The sequence below is a fragment of the Pseudorasbora parva genome, chromosome 6, assembly GCF_024679245.1.
Source record: "Pseudorasbora parva isolate DD20220531a chromosome 6, ASM2467924v1, whole genome shotgun sequence".
NCBI lineage: Eukaryota > Metazoa > Chordata > Actinopteri > Cypriniformes > Gobionidae > Pseudorasbora > Pseudorasbora parva.
In genome coordinates this window covers 31638721-31657189 of record NC_090177.1, presented here as the reverse complement: position 1 = coordinate 31657189, position 18469 = coordinate 31638721, and the positions used below count along the sequence as shown (strand labels likewise).

At 47.9% G+C, this 18469-nt stretch overlaps 1 protein-coding gene across 1 annotated transcript in view; it reads left to right on the top strand.

Moving 5' to 3' along the window:
- The first annotated feature begins 486 nt into the window (after positions 1 to 486).
- LOC137079511 (waprin-Phi1-like) overlaps positions 487 to 18469 on the top strand; it is a 38617-nt gene continuing 20634 nt past the window's right edge. Inside the window, exon 1 of the mRNA XM_067447462.1 lies at positions 487 to 580. The gene's annotated coding sequence lies outside the window, so the exon portion shown is untranslated. The remainder of the gene's footprint in view (positions 581 to 18469) is intronic.

Genomic DNA, 18469 nt, shown 5'->3' with positions numbered 1-18469 from the left:
GCGATGGCAAGCCACTGTGTCTCGGCGTACGGGATGCGGTTCGGCTGGGCCGACGGCCACGCTGTGTTCCTGGGCCCTCATTTATCAAGGGTGCGTATGCACAATTCTGTGGGTAGTGAGTGCGTAAGAACAGTTTCACACAAAGTGTGAGATTTACCAACTTGTACTTATACGTAGAAATGTATGTAAATATAAGCACACCTCTGAGCATGCTTACGCAGAGAAACTAGTGGTAGAACAGCGATACTACACATAAAACAGCATGTAAAGGGTTACTTCAGCAATTAACGTATGGCTTTTGTAGTCATATGGTTATATAAGGTCATCTATATATATATATATATATATTTAAATGGTTATATAAATTCAAATAGTTTTATATATGTATTTTTATTAATATTGGTTATCATTTATTAAGTATACTGATGTCTATATCACTTATATCTGCATATACTGGCGGGTGACGCTAGGGGGCAGTGGTGAGACCGCAGGGTATCTCACTTATGATAAAGAAGAAGTTACACTGCCAGCCATATCAACATGTGCTGAATGTTTATTGTCTTCTTTGTTGATTTTGCAGGTAAGATGAGTGATGGGACATCGCGACTGTTTTCTAATGGTTAGATGTTAGTTTATTTGTTTGTTAGGTGTTTTCGTTTTGTTAATCGGCAAAAATAACCGCATCGGCGCACCCGCGGCTGGAATGCGGCCTAGACGGCCGCGCGGGCGGATGCCGTGCGAGAAATCGCCGCGGCTGGAATGCGGCCTAGACGGCCGCGCGGGCGGATGCCGTGCGAGAAATCGCCGCGGCTGGAATGCGGCCTACTCGGCCGTGCGGTAGATCGTGATTTCAGCACAAATTAACAATTTAACGAACGCAGAGTTGTCTTTTAAAGATAGTTCAGCAACATTTGATCATTTATTTGTTTGTTTTATTACATTCAGTCATTGTGGGCAAATATATTGTTGTTTAGAGAGTTTGTAGACATTGATTCAGAGTTATATGGCCTAATGTTATTTAAAGAACAGAGCTTACAATCACATACAATTAAATATAAGTAATGCAAATTGCTTGTAGACAGTTTGTGTAATTGAGCATTAGCATTTAACTACTGAAAGATGAGTGTAAGCTAGTGGGTGGAATACAAATGTTATTATTTCTTGATATATTGTGTATCTGAGTAATGTACGTTATACCAGCATAATGTGTATATATGTGAGTTGATTGAACAGTATCTCACTTATGATAAAGAAGAAGTTACACTGCCAGCCATATCAACATGTGCTGAATGTTTATTGTCTTCTTTGTTGATTTTGCAGATATTGCAGTGTGACAGAAATAAAAAAAACGATATGTGCCACCAGAAAACACAGCCTCTTCTGTGTGTGCAACACTTTGTATCAGTTGAAACCTGGGAGTATATTCGAATGATCGTGCTAAATTTATTTGACACTAAATTTATATATAAAATTTTGTCTTTAAAATGACTATATATCTTTGTCTATAGATGGATGGATGGATGGATGGATATATAGATATAGATATAAAGTCATTTTAAACACAATGCGTAATTGGTTTCTAACCCTAAAAAAGACAGTTGTGACAAATGTTGGATGCAATTATTTCCTTGGACCCAACCCACAGTTCCCTTTCGTTCAGTCACTCCGACGTAACGTCAGTGACTGACGAATGGGGGTTTCGCTTAGAAGCCTGTTATCTCCGAGACTAGAAAGCGCCCAATGGCAGTGCCAATGCCATGGGCATGCGAGATTTGCATGCGTAACTCCGCCTACCCACGTGGGTATATAAGGAAGTAGCTGGCATCATCGCATTATGTTTTAATGCTTCGGAGCCAGGGGTTACATACCTTTCACTCCTATAAGCCTTCTGAGTTAAGTCAGTTCTTCGAGATGCTCAGGATCTTCCAGTCGGTGTTGGTGTTCGGCGCGTTCCAGCGGTCACATACTTCCTGCCTGCTGGTCAGACGATTGGTTTCCAGTTGGTGTGTGGTCCCCTGGGTGCTTCGGCATCGACTGCGAGGTTAATCCTCTCACAAAAGAGCTCACACGTGGCACGTCCTTTTCAGGATGTCTCGCCCGTGTGCTTCTGGGTGTGGCCGGTCTCTACACTCTTCTGATGGGCACTCGCACTGTCTGGCATGCTTGGGCTTCCGGCATGCTCAGGCGGCGCTTGTGGATGAGTCATGTTCTCACTGCGGGAACATGGCCATCTCCGTGTTGCGGTCGAGACTCAATGATCTCCGTGCGGCCGCCGGAGTGAGAGTCCCCTCCGTCACCCCCCGATCTGACGTGTCCGCGGCCTCGGCCTCATCCGGTCCGCGGGGCGTCTCTTCGGCTGGTGGCCAGGGTGACCTGAGGGTGATGGTGTGGAACACAGCTCCGACGTTCATGCCTCGGCCCACACCCCCCTCTGTTGAACCGGTACCCGCGAGCGTTGTGATGGAGCTCCAGAGGAGGACGAGATGTCGGTGACCGCATCACAAGGTGGGCTAGAGGCCATCCGAGGATGATGATTCGGCTGTGCTGCCGCCTCCGGGCGCGCCAGGATTGTCCGAGTCGGACCCGGAGCTGACAGCCATGCTTCGCCCAACAGTTCTCGGCCGCCCAGAAGCAGACTGAGGCTATCAAACATATACTGCCCCGGCGGCCCGCTGCTGCACCCCAAGCGCCGCCGGCACAGTCGCCTCAGCTGCCTCGCCGCCGAGGGCGGCCTCCTGCAGTCCCCCCCGCTCCCGCGCGGCCACAGCAGCAGCCTTCACCCGGGCCGCGCCGCGGAGCGCGCCGCAAGAAGCCGCCCCAGTCCGCGCCAGCCCCGCGGCCCGCTAAACGCCAGGCCAAGCAGCGCTCCTGACGCGGACAGCTCAGAGATGGGCAGTTCTTTCCAGGAGACGGCAGCAGGGCCGCTCCTTCCCCCGGTGGAGGGCCGGGGGAGAATCTTTCGTTCCGCTGCTGCCCCCCGGGGTGGCAGCACCCTAATGTGGTTAAAGAAAGAACTGACAAACCCATCTCTGAGCACCCAGAGACCGGTGACGGCAGTGTGCGCCGCCCCCGGGCCACGCCGCTCTCGTCCCTCTCTGTCGCCAGCCCCCTCTCAGAGCAGACCCCAGTGGAACGCGAGTCCTTCCCTGGTCTCCTCTGTCAGGGCGCAGCTGTTACCGCCGCCCCGACACTGGGCCGCTACGCCACCCGAGTCCGGGCCGGTAACACTGCCTCGCTGCCCCACCGAGGGTACGCCGGTGCTCCGCATGACCCCGTTGGTACACTCCCTGGGAGCGTGGCTACAGCTGCCGGGACTGTCCCGCTGGGTCGCACGGACCATCCGGCTCGGCTACGCGATTCAGTTCGCGCGAGCTCCTCCCCGCTTCCGGGGTGTACGGTACACCATGGTGGGGTCCAATGCCCCAGTCATGCGTGCGGAGATCGCGACCCTACTGGCGAAGGGTGCGGTTGAGCTCGTCCCTCCAGCCGAGATGAAGTCCGGCTTCTACAGCCCTTACTTCATTGTACCGAAGAAATCCGGTGGGTTACGACCGATCCTGGACCTTCGCGTCCTGAACCGATCCCTGTACAGGCTTCCGTTCAGGATGTTGACTGCGAAACGCCTTTTCGAATGCGTTCGTCCATGCGATTGGTTTGCAGCGATCGACCTGAAGGACGCGTACTTCCATGTGTCCATCCTTCCGCGACACAGACCGTTCCTGCGGTTTGCGTTCGAAGGGCGGGCATATCAGTATGCCGTACTACCATTCGGGCTAGCTCTGTCCCCTCGCGTCTTCACGAATATTGTCGAGGCAGCCCTTTGCGCCACTCAGGCAACAAGGGGTTCGCATCCTGAACTATCTCGACGACTGGCTCATACTGGGCCACTCTCGGGACCGGGTGTGCGAACACAGAGACCTGGTTCTCCACCACTTAGCTCGTTTGGGCCTTCGGGTCAACTGGGAGAAGAGCAAACTCTGCCCCGTGCAGAGGATCTCTTTTCTCGGTATGGAGATCGACTCGGTCGCCATGTGCGCGCAGCTTACCGGCTTGCGCGCGCAGTCGCTGCTGACTTGCCTCAGGCAGATAGAGAGCAAGAGTGCGGTTCCACTGAAACTATTTCAGAGGCTCCTGGGGCATATGGCATCTGCAGCCGCAGTGACGCCGCTCGGATTGCTTCATATGAGACCGCTTCAGCACTGGCTTCGCGATCGAGTCCCGAGATGGGCATGGCAGTCTGGCACGCTCCGGGTCCCAGTGACTCAGGCCTGCAGACAGACACTCACCCAGTAGTCGAACCTCAGCTTTCTACGGGCAGGAGTGCCCTTAGAACGAGTTTCCCGGCATGTTGTTGTGTCAACAGATGCGTCCACCACGGGTTGGGGTGCCATGTGCAATGGTCATGCAGCCGCCGGCTCTTGGTCAGAGAGCCAGAGCCGCCTGCATATCAATTGCCTCGAGTTGCTGGCAGTACGGTTCGCCCTGCACCGCTTCCGAGCGTTGCTGAAGGGTCAACACGTACTAGTCAGATCGGACAACACGGCCGTAGTAGCGTACATCAACCACCAGGGCGGTCTACGCTCCCGCCGCATGTCTCAACTCGCCCGCCATCTCGTTTTATGGAGTCAGAAGCGCCTGAGGTCCCTTCGTGCTGTCCATATCCCGGGGATCCTGAACCGTGCAGCCGACGAGCTCTCACGGATTCAGCCAATCCCTGGGGAGTGGACACTCCATCCCCAGTCGGTCCAGCTGATTTGGGATCAGTTCGGGGATGCACAGGTAGATCTGTTTGCCTCCCACGACTCGTCTCACTGCAGCCTGTTCTATTCCCTGACCGAGGGCACGCTCGGCACGGATGCACTGGCGCACAGCTGGCCGCGGGGCCTACGCAAGTATGCGTTTCCCCCAGTGAGCCTTCTTGCACGTGTTCTGTGCAAAGTCAGGGAGGACAAGGAGCAGGTCATCTTGGTCGCCCCGTACTGGCACGGCCGGACCTGGTTCCCAGAACTAGTGTTCCTTGCGACAGCCCCCTCCCTGGCCAATTCCTCTGAGACAAGACCTACTCTCTCAGAGACGGGGCACCCTGTGGCACCCGCGTCCCGATCTTTGGAACCTCCACGTGTGGCTCCTGGACGGGACGCGGCAGGTTTGAGTACCCTACCACCTCCGGTGGTGGCTACCATCACTTCCGCTCTGGCCGAGTCCTCGAGACAGGCCTATGCGTTGAAGTGGAACCTCTTCGTCAATTGGTGCTCTTCTCGCCAAGAAGACCCCTGGAAATGCCCGATCGGGTCTGTGCTCTCTTTCCTCCAGGAAGGGTTGGATCGAAGGCTGTCTCCATCCACCCTGAAGGTTTATGTGGCCACTATCGCCGCCTACCATGACCTCCTGGACGGGAAAACGGTAAGTAAGCACGACCTGGTCATCAGGTTCCTGAGGGGTGCGAGGAGACTACATCCTCCTCGTGCTCCTCTCGTACCCTCTTGGGACCTCTCAGTAGTTCTAAGTGCTCTGCAGAGGGCCCCATTTGAGCCTTTGCGGTCAGTAGATGTTAAGTTCTTGTCTATGAAGACAGCGCTCCTGACCGCACTGGCCTCCATCAAGAGGGTAGGGGACCTGCAGGCATTTTCGGTTGACGAAGCGTGCCTGGAATTCGGGCCGGCCGACTCTCACGTGATCCTGAGACCCCGGCCTGGATATGTGCCCAAGGTTCCCACCACTCCGTTCAGAGACCAGGTGGTGAACCTGCAAGCGCTGCCTTTGGAGGAGGCAGACCCAGCCTTGGCATTGCTCTGTCCAGTACGCGCCCTTCGCGCTTACGTAGACAGGACGCAGTGTTTCAGGACCTCAGACCAGCTCTTTGTCTGTTATGGTGGGAAGCTGAAAGGGAAGGCTCTCTCAAAGCAAAGGTTGTCCCACTGGATAGTGGACACCATTGTTTTGGCTTACCAGCAGCAGGGACGCCCATGTCCCCTTGGGGTCAGGGCCCATTCCACCCGGAGTGTGGCCTCCTCTTGGGCTTTAGCACATGGCACTCCGCTGACAGACATCTGCAGAGCTGCAGGCTGGGCGACACCAAACACATTCGCCAGGTTCTATAACCTCCGAGTGGAGCCTGTATCCGACTATGTACTCGCCTCTACAAGTGGCCGGTAATGGATTGGCTCAGGTGTCTTCGCTTGCTCGCCATTCCACTCCACGGACTGGATACGTGCGATATTCTTCTCAGGTGAGTTCCCAGAGAGCCCTGAGCTCCTCCAGCACTGACGACGCCGACGCCAGTAAATCTGCCCTCAGCCCAGACACTCGTGTCCGGCCAGGTGCCCCATGTGCATGGTTCCCCTCCGGCGACCCCCACATGTGTATTTCCACCGTAAGCCTCCCTGAGCGGGTGTATTCCCTTGGCAACCTTGCCACCCCCTGGGGTTAAAAATCCACCTGCGGCTGGTACCCCAGTGATCTTCCCCCGGGGTCATACGTGTATTCCTAAGTCCTCCCTACGGGTAGGCATCTTGGCGCATATCTCCTCCTGGAATATGCCTCCCAGTGTACCTTGGTATTCCTGCGTTAAGTAGAGGCCTTTGACCGTTCTAACTTGCATCAGGGTTCTCACACTTGCGCAGGGCACTGGAAGACAGCCGAGTGGCGTTATTGCATTGGGACCCCCATTCGTCAGTCACTGACGTTACGTCGGAGTGACTGAACGAAAGGGAACGTCTCGGTTACGTATCATTAACCCTCATTCCCTGAGGAGGGAACGGAGACGTAACGTCCCGTTGCCACATCCGCTGTACCACTGGAACGGAGTTCAACTTGGCTCCTCAGCAGGTAAAACATAATGCGATGATGCCAGCTACTTCCTTATATACCCACGTGGGTAGGCGGAGTTACGCATGCAAATCTCGCATGCCCATGGCATTGGCACTGCCATTGGGCGCTTTCTAGTCTCGGAGATGACAGGCTTCTAAGCGAAACCCCCATTCGTCAGTCACTGACGTTACGTCTCCGTTCCCTGCTCAGGGAACGAGGGTTACATACGTAACCGAGACGTTCCCTTACTGAAATCTTCAACAAGCCAAAATAAAATGGGGCTTGCATGCTATCGCCAGATTTCCAAACAGAATTGGAGCCACAGACTGCACCCACATCGCCATAAAAGCACCATCATAAACCAACAAATTTACTTATGTAAATAGAAAAGTGTTTCATTCTGTTTTCTGCTAGACAAATAATCATTTGTGTTGCAAATTTGTTGTTGTTAAATGTCATTGTCATTGCCGTCAACGTCAAAATGATTGACTCATTTTGCATTTGTGAAGTTCCTCTTTTTGCCATAATTGCGGTGACAGAAAAAAAAACTCGTGATTTTTAAAGGGATGTGTTGTCACCATATATGCTTCATTGGAGGCGTTTCTGAATGCTAATGACTGCCCAGATAGCATGGTGACATTGATTCAATCTTGATTCCATCAGAATCATCATTTTGGTTGAGGTTGAAACTTCAATGCTAAGTAATATTGGATCAATGTTGAAAATTCAATGCTAACACCATACTGGACCAATGTTGAAAATTCATTGCTAAATAATATTGGATCAATGTTGATAATGCCATGCTTTTCAGTGTTGAAAAGACAAACATTGAATCAATGCTGATGTTTGGTCATCTTAATTCTCCACCGGTGAGGCTTATGGTCAATCTATCTGTCCCATTATTCAACATGTTAAGGCAAGTCCAAATCAATTGGCTACATTTGTGTGAATGTGAGCACATTTAACTTTTGTAAATTTTGTAATTGTAAGCCTTTCTTTAAATGTTTCTGGAAGAGTGAAAATTGTATGCGTGTTTGATTTCTGACTCTTCCAATAAGAAAGCTGAAAAACTATGAATCTTTTTAAAAGGTATATTATTTTCCTGCTTACTGGCATGTAATGTTGTCATTCTGTGTTTCATGTTATTATAATAAAAAATGTAAAAAATAAATAATAAAAAAACAAAGAACTTCTACCATAAATTTAGTCTATCAGTTTTAAATAAATAAAAATGTAGCCTATTATTATTATTTAAATCATGTAGAATGTAATACAAAACATTGTATTATTTATCTAAAGAATACAGAGTTAATAAAGAATTTAGAATATGTGTCCCTATCGAATATCGAATGCGCCACAATCCAATCCAGCAGGTGGCGGTAATCCACCTTAAATACATCCACCAATCAACCAAAGCAAGCGCAGCTGAACAGACTTCAATCGTGAAAAAGTGACACAGGACAATGACCATGTTTTTTTAGAGGTAAGTGGCCTACAAAAATATAATTATAAAATTCATCTCAATTTTAATTTAGTGTTTTTATTCATCTTTATGTTTTACAACTTGTGTGCTTCTCCTGCGCGAGTTAGAGTGAACTGCAATGTTAATAATAGTCACATGAGCGCCCTCGTAAGTTACACAACCAACGGCCAGGATAATCTTAATACATTGAGTTTCAGTTTGTTTTCACCAAACCATATCATATTTGTATTCATTTTTTTTTCTTAAGATTGGCATGTATACTGTGAATTGCGTCCGAATTCTGACTCGTGCAACTCAAGTCGATCCTATTTGATTCATTTGGATTTTGAGACCATATAGGATCGACTCACAAGTCAATGAATGCGCGGCGCGGATCCACAAACGTATCTTACTCGTTGCACACACAGATGAATCATTTTGAATCATCCTATATTCTTCCAGTGTATAAACGAGAGGCGATCGGAAGGTTAGATGAATTTCTGGCTTGTCAGTAATTGTGTTCGCCACTCGTGAGAGTATCTCACAGCTGAAGCAGAACTAGAACTGATTGACCTGTTAGCGCGGTGAGGGGAAATACAATCAGTTCAGCTCTGCTTCAGCTGTGAGATATCATCACGAGAGCAGATCACTTCATTACATCATTACAGTTTAATCTTTAATGCAGCAAGAAAAGAGTGAGATCTTTAAGTTCTGTAGGCAGCTATATCAAACTACAGAAATTTAGTAAACAGTTGTGCCTCCAGTTCGTGTTGTAAATGGAAAAAAAATCTCTTCCAAACCACCATGTAGCCTATACAGCTCCTCTTTTATTTTCTTAATTTAGCTATTTGGTCATTCATTTACTTGTTTCATTTTCACACTTTATTTATTTACTATTAAATACAATAATATTATTAGATAAAACACCACTTTGGTGATAAATAGTCACTTTGCTTTTTCATTCATTGTGTGTCTGCAGGTCCTTTAAAGTCTATACTAAAATGCATTAAATAGTCCTGAATTTAATGTAATGTTAATGTTTAATGTTTTAACTGGGATATCAAGATTGTGATAAAATTTCAAGTTTCACTTCATTTTGTAGTACGCTATATTTGTAATGTATAATTAATCACATTTCCAAATATTTACTAACTTCTTGTTGTTTTAGATGCCGTGAATGCTGATAATAAGAGGCATCAGAGTTTATCTTTGCTGGGACGGTGCAAAACTGGCTCCATTACAACCTGAAAGGCTTCGGGGCATTGCTCATGGTGGAAACCCCTGAGTTTGGAGTATTTCATTCTTTCTTCTACCTTCTTTCTTTCAGTAGTACTATGTCATTTCTGTATTTATTGGCAAGTTTACATTTGTATTTACTTCCATTTTGCAGATGCACGTTGTCATGTTTTTCCAGGCTCTTCTCATTTGTATCATAAATTCAGATGTAATTGTTTCAAGTCAATGTGAGATTTCCTGTTGTAACTGTGGGGCAAAAATAAATACATTTGCATCTAAACTGAAGGATGGTGTTTACATTGAGTGACTTTTTGATGCAAAATCATATCGACTGCAGCCACACATGGTCTCTGATTAAAATGAATAAAATAAAGAGACAAATTAACTGGCATAGAATCCTGCTGTACATAAAGCAAGATTGATCTTTTTTTCATTGTTGAAATAACATTATTTCACGGTGCAAACCTGATGAAAAATCAATGTTATATTTTAATATTTATTCAATGATATTTTGATTGATGCATTAACATTGATTCAACATTGATTCACTTAAATAAGTGGTTTAATTTTAGTTGGAAAACTATTGATTTTAAGCCCATCTTGATCTATTTTTCATCGTTGAAATAACATTATTTCAGGGTGCAAACCTGATGAAAAATCAACATTCTCAACATTGACATCTCAACATTGATTCAATCATATTTTAGTTGATGCATTAACATTGATTCAACGCTGATTCACTGTTTGTCTGCTATCTGGGTGTGAACGTGAACGAGCATGGCACTTACGTACATGTGGGATTTATCAACAACGATTGCTTACTCATGTGCGTAAGAACTGTGTATGTACGTTTGATAAATACAGATTTTCTTTTACTTAGACACATTCTAAATTTCAGTCATACGACGAAATATAGAACCTTTTCTACGCACTGTTGATAAATGAGGGCCCTGGAGATTCAGTCACAGTGTCTTGTTGGGTTGGGGTGCTCCTTGCAGCTGTGGGATGCTGTAGAGAATCTTCGTCAGATGGATAAAGTTCATTCTCAGACATTGCAACAGATGGGTAGGACCAAATCAGGATTTTCTTCAGCTCCTGCGGAAGCATAAAGAACAACACTGCTTTGGCAGTGCAGAAACGGTTAGCCAGAGAAACCGAGCTCCTGTGGGAGCAGAGGGAACAGCACTGCTGCAGCAGTGGAGAAACAGTTAGCCAGAAAACTGAGCTCCTGTGGGAGCAGAGGGAACAGCACTGCTGCAGCAGTGGAGAAACGGTTAGCCAGAAAAACTGAGCTCCTGTGGGAGCAGAGGGAACAGCACTGCTGCAGCAGTGGAGAAACGGTTAGCCAGAAAAACTGAGCTCCTGTGGGAGCAGAGGGAACAGCACTACTGCAACAGTGGAGAAAAGATTAGCCCAAAAACCTGAGCTCCTGTGGGAGCAGAAGGAACCACACTGTTATGGACACTGGAGAAATTAGCCAGAGAAACTGGGCTTCTGTGGGAGCAGAAAGAACAGCACTGCTGTGGCAGAGGATAAAAAGATTAGCCAGAAAACAGAGCTCCTGCGGGAACAGAGGGAACAGCACTGCTGTGGCAGGGAAGAAATTAGCCAGAGAAACTGAGCTCCTGTGGGAGCAGAGAGAATAGCACTGCTGCGGCAGAGGAGAAATTAGCCAGAGAAACTGAGCTCCTGTGGGAGCAGAGAGAATAGCACTGCTGCGGCAGAGGAGAAATTAGCCAGAGAAACTGAGCTCCTGCGGGAGCAGAGAGAACAGCACTGCTGCTGTGGTGGAGAAAAAGTTAGATGGAACAAAATGGAAAAGCATGTTTGTGAAACCAAAATGAGACTCTTATCTTGAAAGAGACCCATTTGGGTCCAACTCTTATTAAATTTAGCAAACAACATTACAATATAATCACAATAAAGAAAACAGTCATGGTTCATAAGAACTCATTGATTGTAAAATGCTCTGAAACTGTAATATTCTGAACGCAACACAGCGCTACATTCAAAGTTTAATAATCACAATTAGGAAGATGTGATGTATGTTTCCATCTCCAAAATATAAGATGGCTTAAATAATCATTATGCTGTATTGTCAACATTTAAGTTACTAAGCCTCACGATACATTCATTCACTTTGCGAGCGAGTATATTTATTGTTCATCACCACGGCAAATGCATAATGAAAGCACTTTGTGTGTGACAAGTTTCTGTCTGTAGTACACAGAGTCAGCAAGATCACAACAAAGCTTGCTGCGTGCCGGAACAATTTTATTTAAGATACGTTTCTATTTCCTGGGACAGGAGCTGTTGTAGCTGTCCCGCTGCAAGTCTGTGCAGTGTGCACTCTTTACAGTGTCTGAGTGCTGCTCAAACAGTTGAATCGTCATTGATTGAATTGTGGCAAAGACCACATTACACTTTGGAAAAAAACAGCAATTCTTTTACCGTGATGTTGAGGAGCCATTGGTTTGAAATAATGCTGATGAAAAGCGGCCGAAAGGGGCTTTAGGTAGCTTAGGAATTTGTAAGGAAAGTTTTTAGCATTGTAGCATAGCTTCGAGCAGCGTGTGGAGCCATGTTAACAGTGTGGGTAGAAAAAGCAACCTTCCAGAATGCTGCAAACTTTGTCAAGGAACATTGGTGAGTTGACTGGGTATTTATGTGATCCTCCACTTGAGCTGATTGGTAGACATGTTGATTACTGATTGGTAACAGCTGGTTGGAATGACATCATGATTAGGTAGATCATTTGAACGTGCTTCTCCGAACTTAGTTTTTTAAGAAACATCATTTAACGAATCGTCATCTGCACGCTGCCTCAGCAACGCGAGATTCGATTCGTTCCCAACATATTTGGCTTTTATCCCTCGAGATGAAAGACCACAGGCGCGAGGCTGAAACACTCGAAAACGCACGTTTCTGTACGCTGCGAGATATTTCTCAACGACCATAGCCAGCAGCCTCAGGAGCTGACTGCACGCCTCGCCAAACAGTACCACATGTACATAAAATAGCGTGTGTTCACTTTTGTTGCAGACCCGTAATGCACGCGCTGCCTCGGCAACGCGAGATCGAGCCTGCATTTTGAGGTGGCGAGCTCTCGTTTACTTCACTCCGTCGACGCTGAGCACATCTAATTCCTCGGAATTAGATTGCTCAAGCATCTGGTTCTCTATCCCGGGGAAGAGCCGCATCGCGGGCTTCCGCACGGGAACGGAGAACACCGGGTTACAGGCATCCCCCTCGGGGACTGCCCAAGCACCTTTTTTATGAATGAAGCAGTGTGTATGGTGTTTTAACGTCACCCGCCTCGATGCTGAGCACATTTAATTCCTCAGAATCAGACAGCTCAAGCATCGGTCCCTCCAACCCGGGGGAAGATGCCGCCAAGCAGGCTTCCACATGGGGAGGAAGATCGTCGGAACTGTCAGAGGAGGATTGGGAAAGTGCCGCGGCAGTCCCGAAACCCTCTGACAAGTCCCGCTGTGAACCCCATGATCTGCAACACCGAGCCGCCTCAGCGACCGCAAGTGCAGAACCATGGGGCTCACGAGGCTGGCCGGTCTCATCGAACACAGCCAGCCGAGAGCGGAGCAGTCTGAGTGTCAGCCGCCCACAATGCTCGCATGCGGCTCCCTCGAGAGCCGCCCGGGCATGCTGACCACCAGACACTGCACACACAGCAGGTGTGTATCCAAGCCCGAAATGTAGCGGGGACACGGATGCACACACTGCCTCAACTCTCTTTTTTTTTCTCTTTCACACACTTTCACAACTGGACTGACAAGAGTAAATAGACAGACAATCACAGAGCGCGCTATGCCGCTATTATGCGCCGGCTCCCCTTTTATACTTCCGGGTATGCCGTCACAATGACGTCATCACGCACGCCAATCGGATTGGACTAGTGTCTATTCGGACTTCAGATTCGCTGATGCTTAGGGAGCATCCCCATTTCGCCGTTCCAACGCAGTGGGAAGTTCCCTCGATAAGGGAACTGCATACCATAGGCACACCAAAACTCATCTTGGCGTATACTCCACAAGATTGCACACTCGTACTATACCTATTTTCATGAGATTGGGCTCCCAAAATCCAAACACACGACACCCTGTTGCTAAAAAGTGTTCAGTGACACATCACACATCTCTAGGCCAGACCTTCATACATATTGTGATTGCATAAAATTTGCGCAAGAGGATGCCTTTTGATTGGTTCCTACATTTATCCATCAAAATGTTGCTGGCAAGTCATTGGCTAGGCATTGAATGGCTCAAAAAGGCACAATATGTATGATTTATAGATACAAATATTCAAAGACCAATAGAACAACACTGTAAAAAGTACTACCTATATATAACTCATAAAAAGTGAGGCAAGTGGCTGCATTGGATGTTTTAAGTTGAGTCAACTTGCAGCATTTTTTAAGTAAAATAAACACTGTAATATTACTTAATACAAACGCAACAAAATCAAGTTGAGTTAAATAATAATACTAGTATTAATCAGTTGGATAAACCTACTTTTCTTGGTACAGGTAACTTATTTGTGGGTTGTTACAAGTAACCTGTACTCATTTTAATTAGGTTTTATGAAATGTATTTTCTTAGTAAAATTAACTTAATCACAAGTGAATAAATATTTTAAGTGTGCCCTATAGCTATAATCTCAAGAAATACATCTAAATGTCTATATTCTAAGCACTACAGTGATTAACTTTACATAATCAGACTTTTTTAATTACTTTTTTAATAACAATTACACAGTCAAGTGAAGAAAAAAAGATGGGAAGATAGACTGAAGACAATAATATTTATTTAATGTAAACCAGTGTCACTTTTAACAGTGACTACAGCATGCTTTCGACAGGTTTGGCACACCTCTGACCACGGGCTGTCCTTCTATGACAATCCAGTGTCGGGTTGATGGCACATGTAAATTTTCTGTGGGCTAAAACTGCCAAGCTCAATATGCACCTCAGTTTCATCACAACTCTATTGGTGGAGACAAAAAAAAGATAAAGATTTTGGTCAGACAAACTGTAAATTAGATGCATATCGCAGACAGGTAGAAGACAGATAAGACACAAATAAAAATTATAAAAGTGGTGGATACTAGATGGATACTGTGACTAGAGCATGTGACCAGAGTGAAGTCTACCATGACAATGCCATTGAGTATGGGTACTAAACTATCATGATCTACTGTAGCATTGTCTTTTCCTGGTTCAAATGATCCATTACAATAAAACAATGCAATTGTGTTTGCCTGTACCTGATTGGTCATCCCCTTAATAAAGGAATAGTACACTTTCAAATAAAAATGTCCTGATGATTTTACTCACCCCCATGTCATCCAAGATGTCCATGTCCTCCTCTTTAATCAAAAAGAAATTAAGCTTTTTAATGAAAACTTTCCAGGACTTTTCTCATAGTGGACTTCAATTGGCACAAAAATGGCTAAAGGTCAAAAATTGTTTCAGTGCTGCTTCAAAGGGCTTTAAACAATCCCAGACGAGGAATAAGGGCCATATTAAGCGAAACAATCTGTCATTTTCTTTTTAAAAAAATGTATATGCTTTACAGACACAAATGATCGAATCACAAGTGCTTCCACCAGAACATGATTCCGTATTCTTCAAAAAGCTTGCACTAAATGTGACGCCTGTTCTGGCACCAGTTCCGTTTTTTACGTAAGTCGAATAGGGAAGGCTTAGGACATTTAGCGTATAAGCTTTTTGGAGAATGCGGATTCACATTCTGGTGGAAGCACTTGTGATGTGATCATTTGTTTCTATAAAGTTTATACATTTTAATGAATTTTTTTATAAAATGACCAATCATTTTGCTAAATAAGACCCTTACTCCTTGTCTGATATTGTTTAAAGCCATTTAGAGCAGCACTGAAACTATTTACTCAACTATCTGGGGCTTATTGAAGTCCACTATAAGGAGAATAATCCTGGAATTTTTTCATCAAAAACCTGAATTTCTTTTCGACTGAAGAAAGGAGGACATGGACATCTTGGATGACATGGGGGTGAGTAAATTATCAGGAAATTTTCATTTAAAAGTGGACTATTCCTTTAAGCTACAGAGTTTAAATATCTTTCAAGAGCAAGCGTTATTACCCCATATCATCACAATATTAATACATAGACAGAAAAATAGAAAAGTAGCTTTAAGCCCAATACATACGTGGTGGACACTGATGAAGTCTTCCTGTCTCTCCTCCATGTACTCATTCAGGCATCTCAGGACCACTTCTCTCCTTTTCTCCACAGAGGCAGATGGTTCCTGTCAAAAAGTAAAATCTGATCTAAATTCACAGCCTGATGATAAATTAAAAAGGTCCTACTATACATCTAATAGTAGCTTCCAATAGTACATTGGCTATTTCTCACCTCAAATGCTTTTTTTAAGCATGTTTTAGTGGACCTTTTATGTGCAAAGAGTGATATGCAACTGATTCCCAGGAACTCTCAACGGATCTGTAAAGAGAAGAAAACCATCTTAGTTACACACCAAAAGTGATGTTTTTTGTCTGTGTGTCACGTCACAGACAAGGGAAAAGGGTGCGAGGACTCAAGTGCAGAAAATAATATATTTATTTATAACAAATAAAACAAACTCAAAACAAAACCCACGAGGGGGAAAAACACATAATAGAATAATAACATATAAACTTAAACAAACCAACAGAATCACGGGGAGGACGGAGGACGGAAGACGCAGACATTACACAAGGATCCAACACAGACTGACAAACACAAGGAGCTTAAAAAGGGAAGAAATCAAGAGGGAACAGGTGGGAGAAATCAACACTAATCAGATAACAAGGGGGAGGGATCAGACAATGACAGGAGCACATGCAAGACATGACAAAACCCACATGTGCACACAAGACAGGACAGGCATGTGACATTACCCCCTCCTTAAGGAGCGGCTACCAGACGCTCCACTAGGGACGGGCGGGACAGACCAGGGCGGGACGGGAGGGACAGACCAGGGCGGGACGGGAGGGACAGACCAGGGGGGCACGGGAGGGACAGACCAGGGGGGCACGGGAGGGACAGACCAGGGGGGCACGGGAGGGACAGACCAGGGCGGCACGGGAGGGACAGACCAGGGCGGCACGGGAGGGACAGACCAGGGCGGCACGGGAGGGACAGACCAGGGCGGGACAGGGGAAACAAACAAGGAAGGAACAGACAAGGGAGGGGTCAACAAGGGAAACATGGGGAAAACAAAAAGTTCAGGAGGCCATGGTGGCACACAAAGTTCGAATGACCAGGGCGGCACGGGAGGGACAGACCAGGGGGGCACGGGAGGAGCGGTGAGAGCAGGACGCCTCAGCGGCGCACGGAGAGCAGGACGCCTCAGCGGCGCACGGAGAGCAGGACGCCTCAGCGGCGCACGGAGAGCAGGGCGCCTCAGCGGCGCACGGAGAGCAGGGCGCCTCAGCGGCGCACGGAGAGCAGGGCGCCTCAGCGGCGCACGGAGAGCAGGGCGCCTCAGCGGCGCACGGAGAGCAGGGCGCCTCAGCGGCGCACGGAGAGCAGGGCGCCTCAGCGGCGCACGGAGAGCAGGGCGCCTCAGCGGCGCACGGAGAGCAGGGCGCCTCAGCGGCGCACGGAGAGCAGGGCGCCTCAGCGGCGCACGGAGAGCAGGGCGCCTCAGCGGCGCACGGAGAGCAGGGCGCCTCAGCGGCGCACGGAGAGCAGGGCGCCTCAGCGGCGCACGGAGAGCAGGGCGCCTCAGCGGCGCACGGAGAGCAGGGCGCCTCAGCGGCGCACGGAGAGCAGGGCGCCTCAGCGGCGCAGGGAGAGCAGGGCGCCTCAGCGGCGCAGGGAGAGCAGGGCGCCTCAGCGGCGCAGGCAGGGCGTTGGGGAAACTTCTCCAGTCCAGCAGTATCCACCGGCACTGGGACCACCGGAATACGATCTGCTGGCATTGGGACCACCGGAACATGATCTGCCGGAACTGGGACCACCGGAACACGATCCACCGGCACAGGGACCACCGGAACACGATTCACCGGAACTGAGACCACCGGCACACGATCCACCGGAACTGGGACCACCGGAACTGCCTCCGGGGCTTCGGATAAAGCCCTGTGCTCCTTCCACGCATGCAGGACTGCCACCACAAAGCATCCCATCACAGCCCTCCAGGCCGTTTCCGGACTCGGGACCACCGGAACGGAGTCCACCGGCACAGGGACCACCGGAACACGATCCACCGGCACAGGGACCACCGGAACACGATCCACCGGCACAGGGACCACCGGAACACGATCCACCGGCACAGGGACCACCGGAACACGATCCACCGGCACAGGGACCACCGGAACACGATCCACCGGCACAGGGACCACCGGAACACGATCCACCGGCACAGGGACCACCGGAACACGATCCACCGGCACAGGGACCACCGGAACATGATCCACCGGCACAGGGACCACCGGCGCACGATCCACCGGAACTGGGACCACCGGAGTGGTGGATGACACCCTGTGCTTTTCCCAAGCATGCAGGACTGCCACCACAAACCCTCCCATTACGGCCCTCCAGGCCATGTCTGGACTCGGGATTCCCGGACTCGGGACCCCCGGAACTGGCACCGAGGGAGAACTTCTCTGCTGAGTCCTCATAGTATGGTTGGATCCTTCTGTCACGTCACAGACAAGGGAAAAGGGTGCGAGGACTCAAGTGCAGAAAATAATATATTTATTTATAACAAATAAAACAAACTCAAAACAAAACCCACGAGGGGGAAAAACACATAATAGAATAATAACATATAAACTTAAACAAACCAACAGAATCACGGGGAGGACGGAGGACGGAAGACGCAGACATTACACAAGGATCCAACACAGACTGACAAACACAAGGAGCTTAAAAAGGGAAGAAATCAAGAGGGAACAGGTGGGAGAAATCAACACTAATCA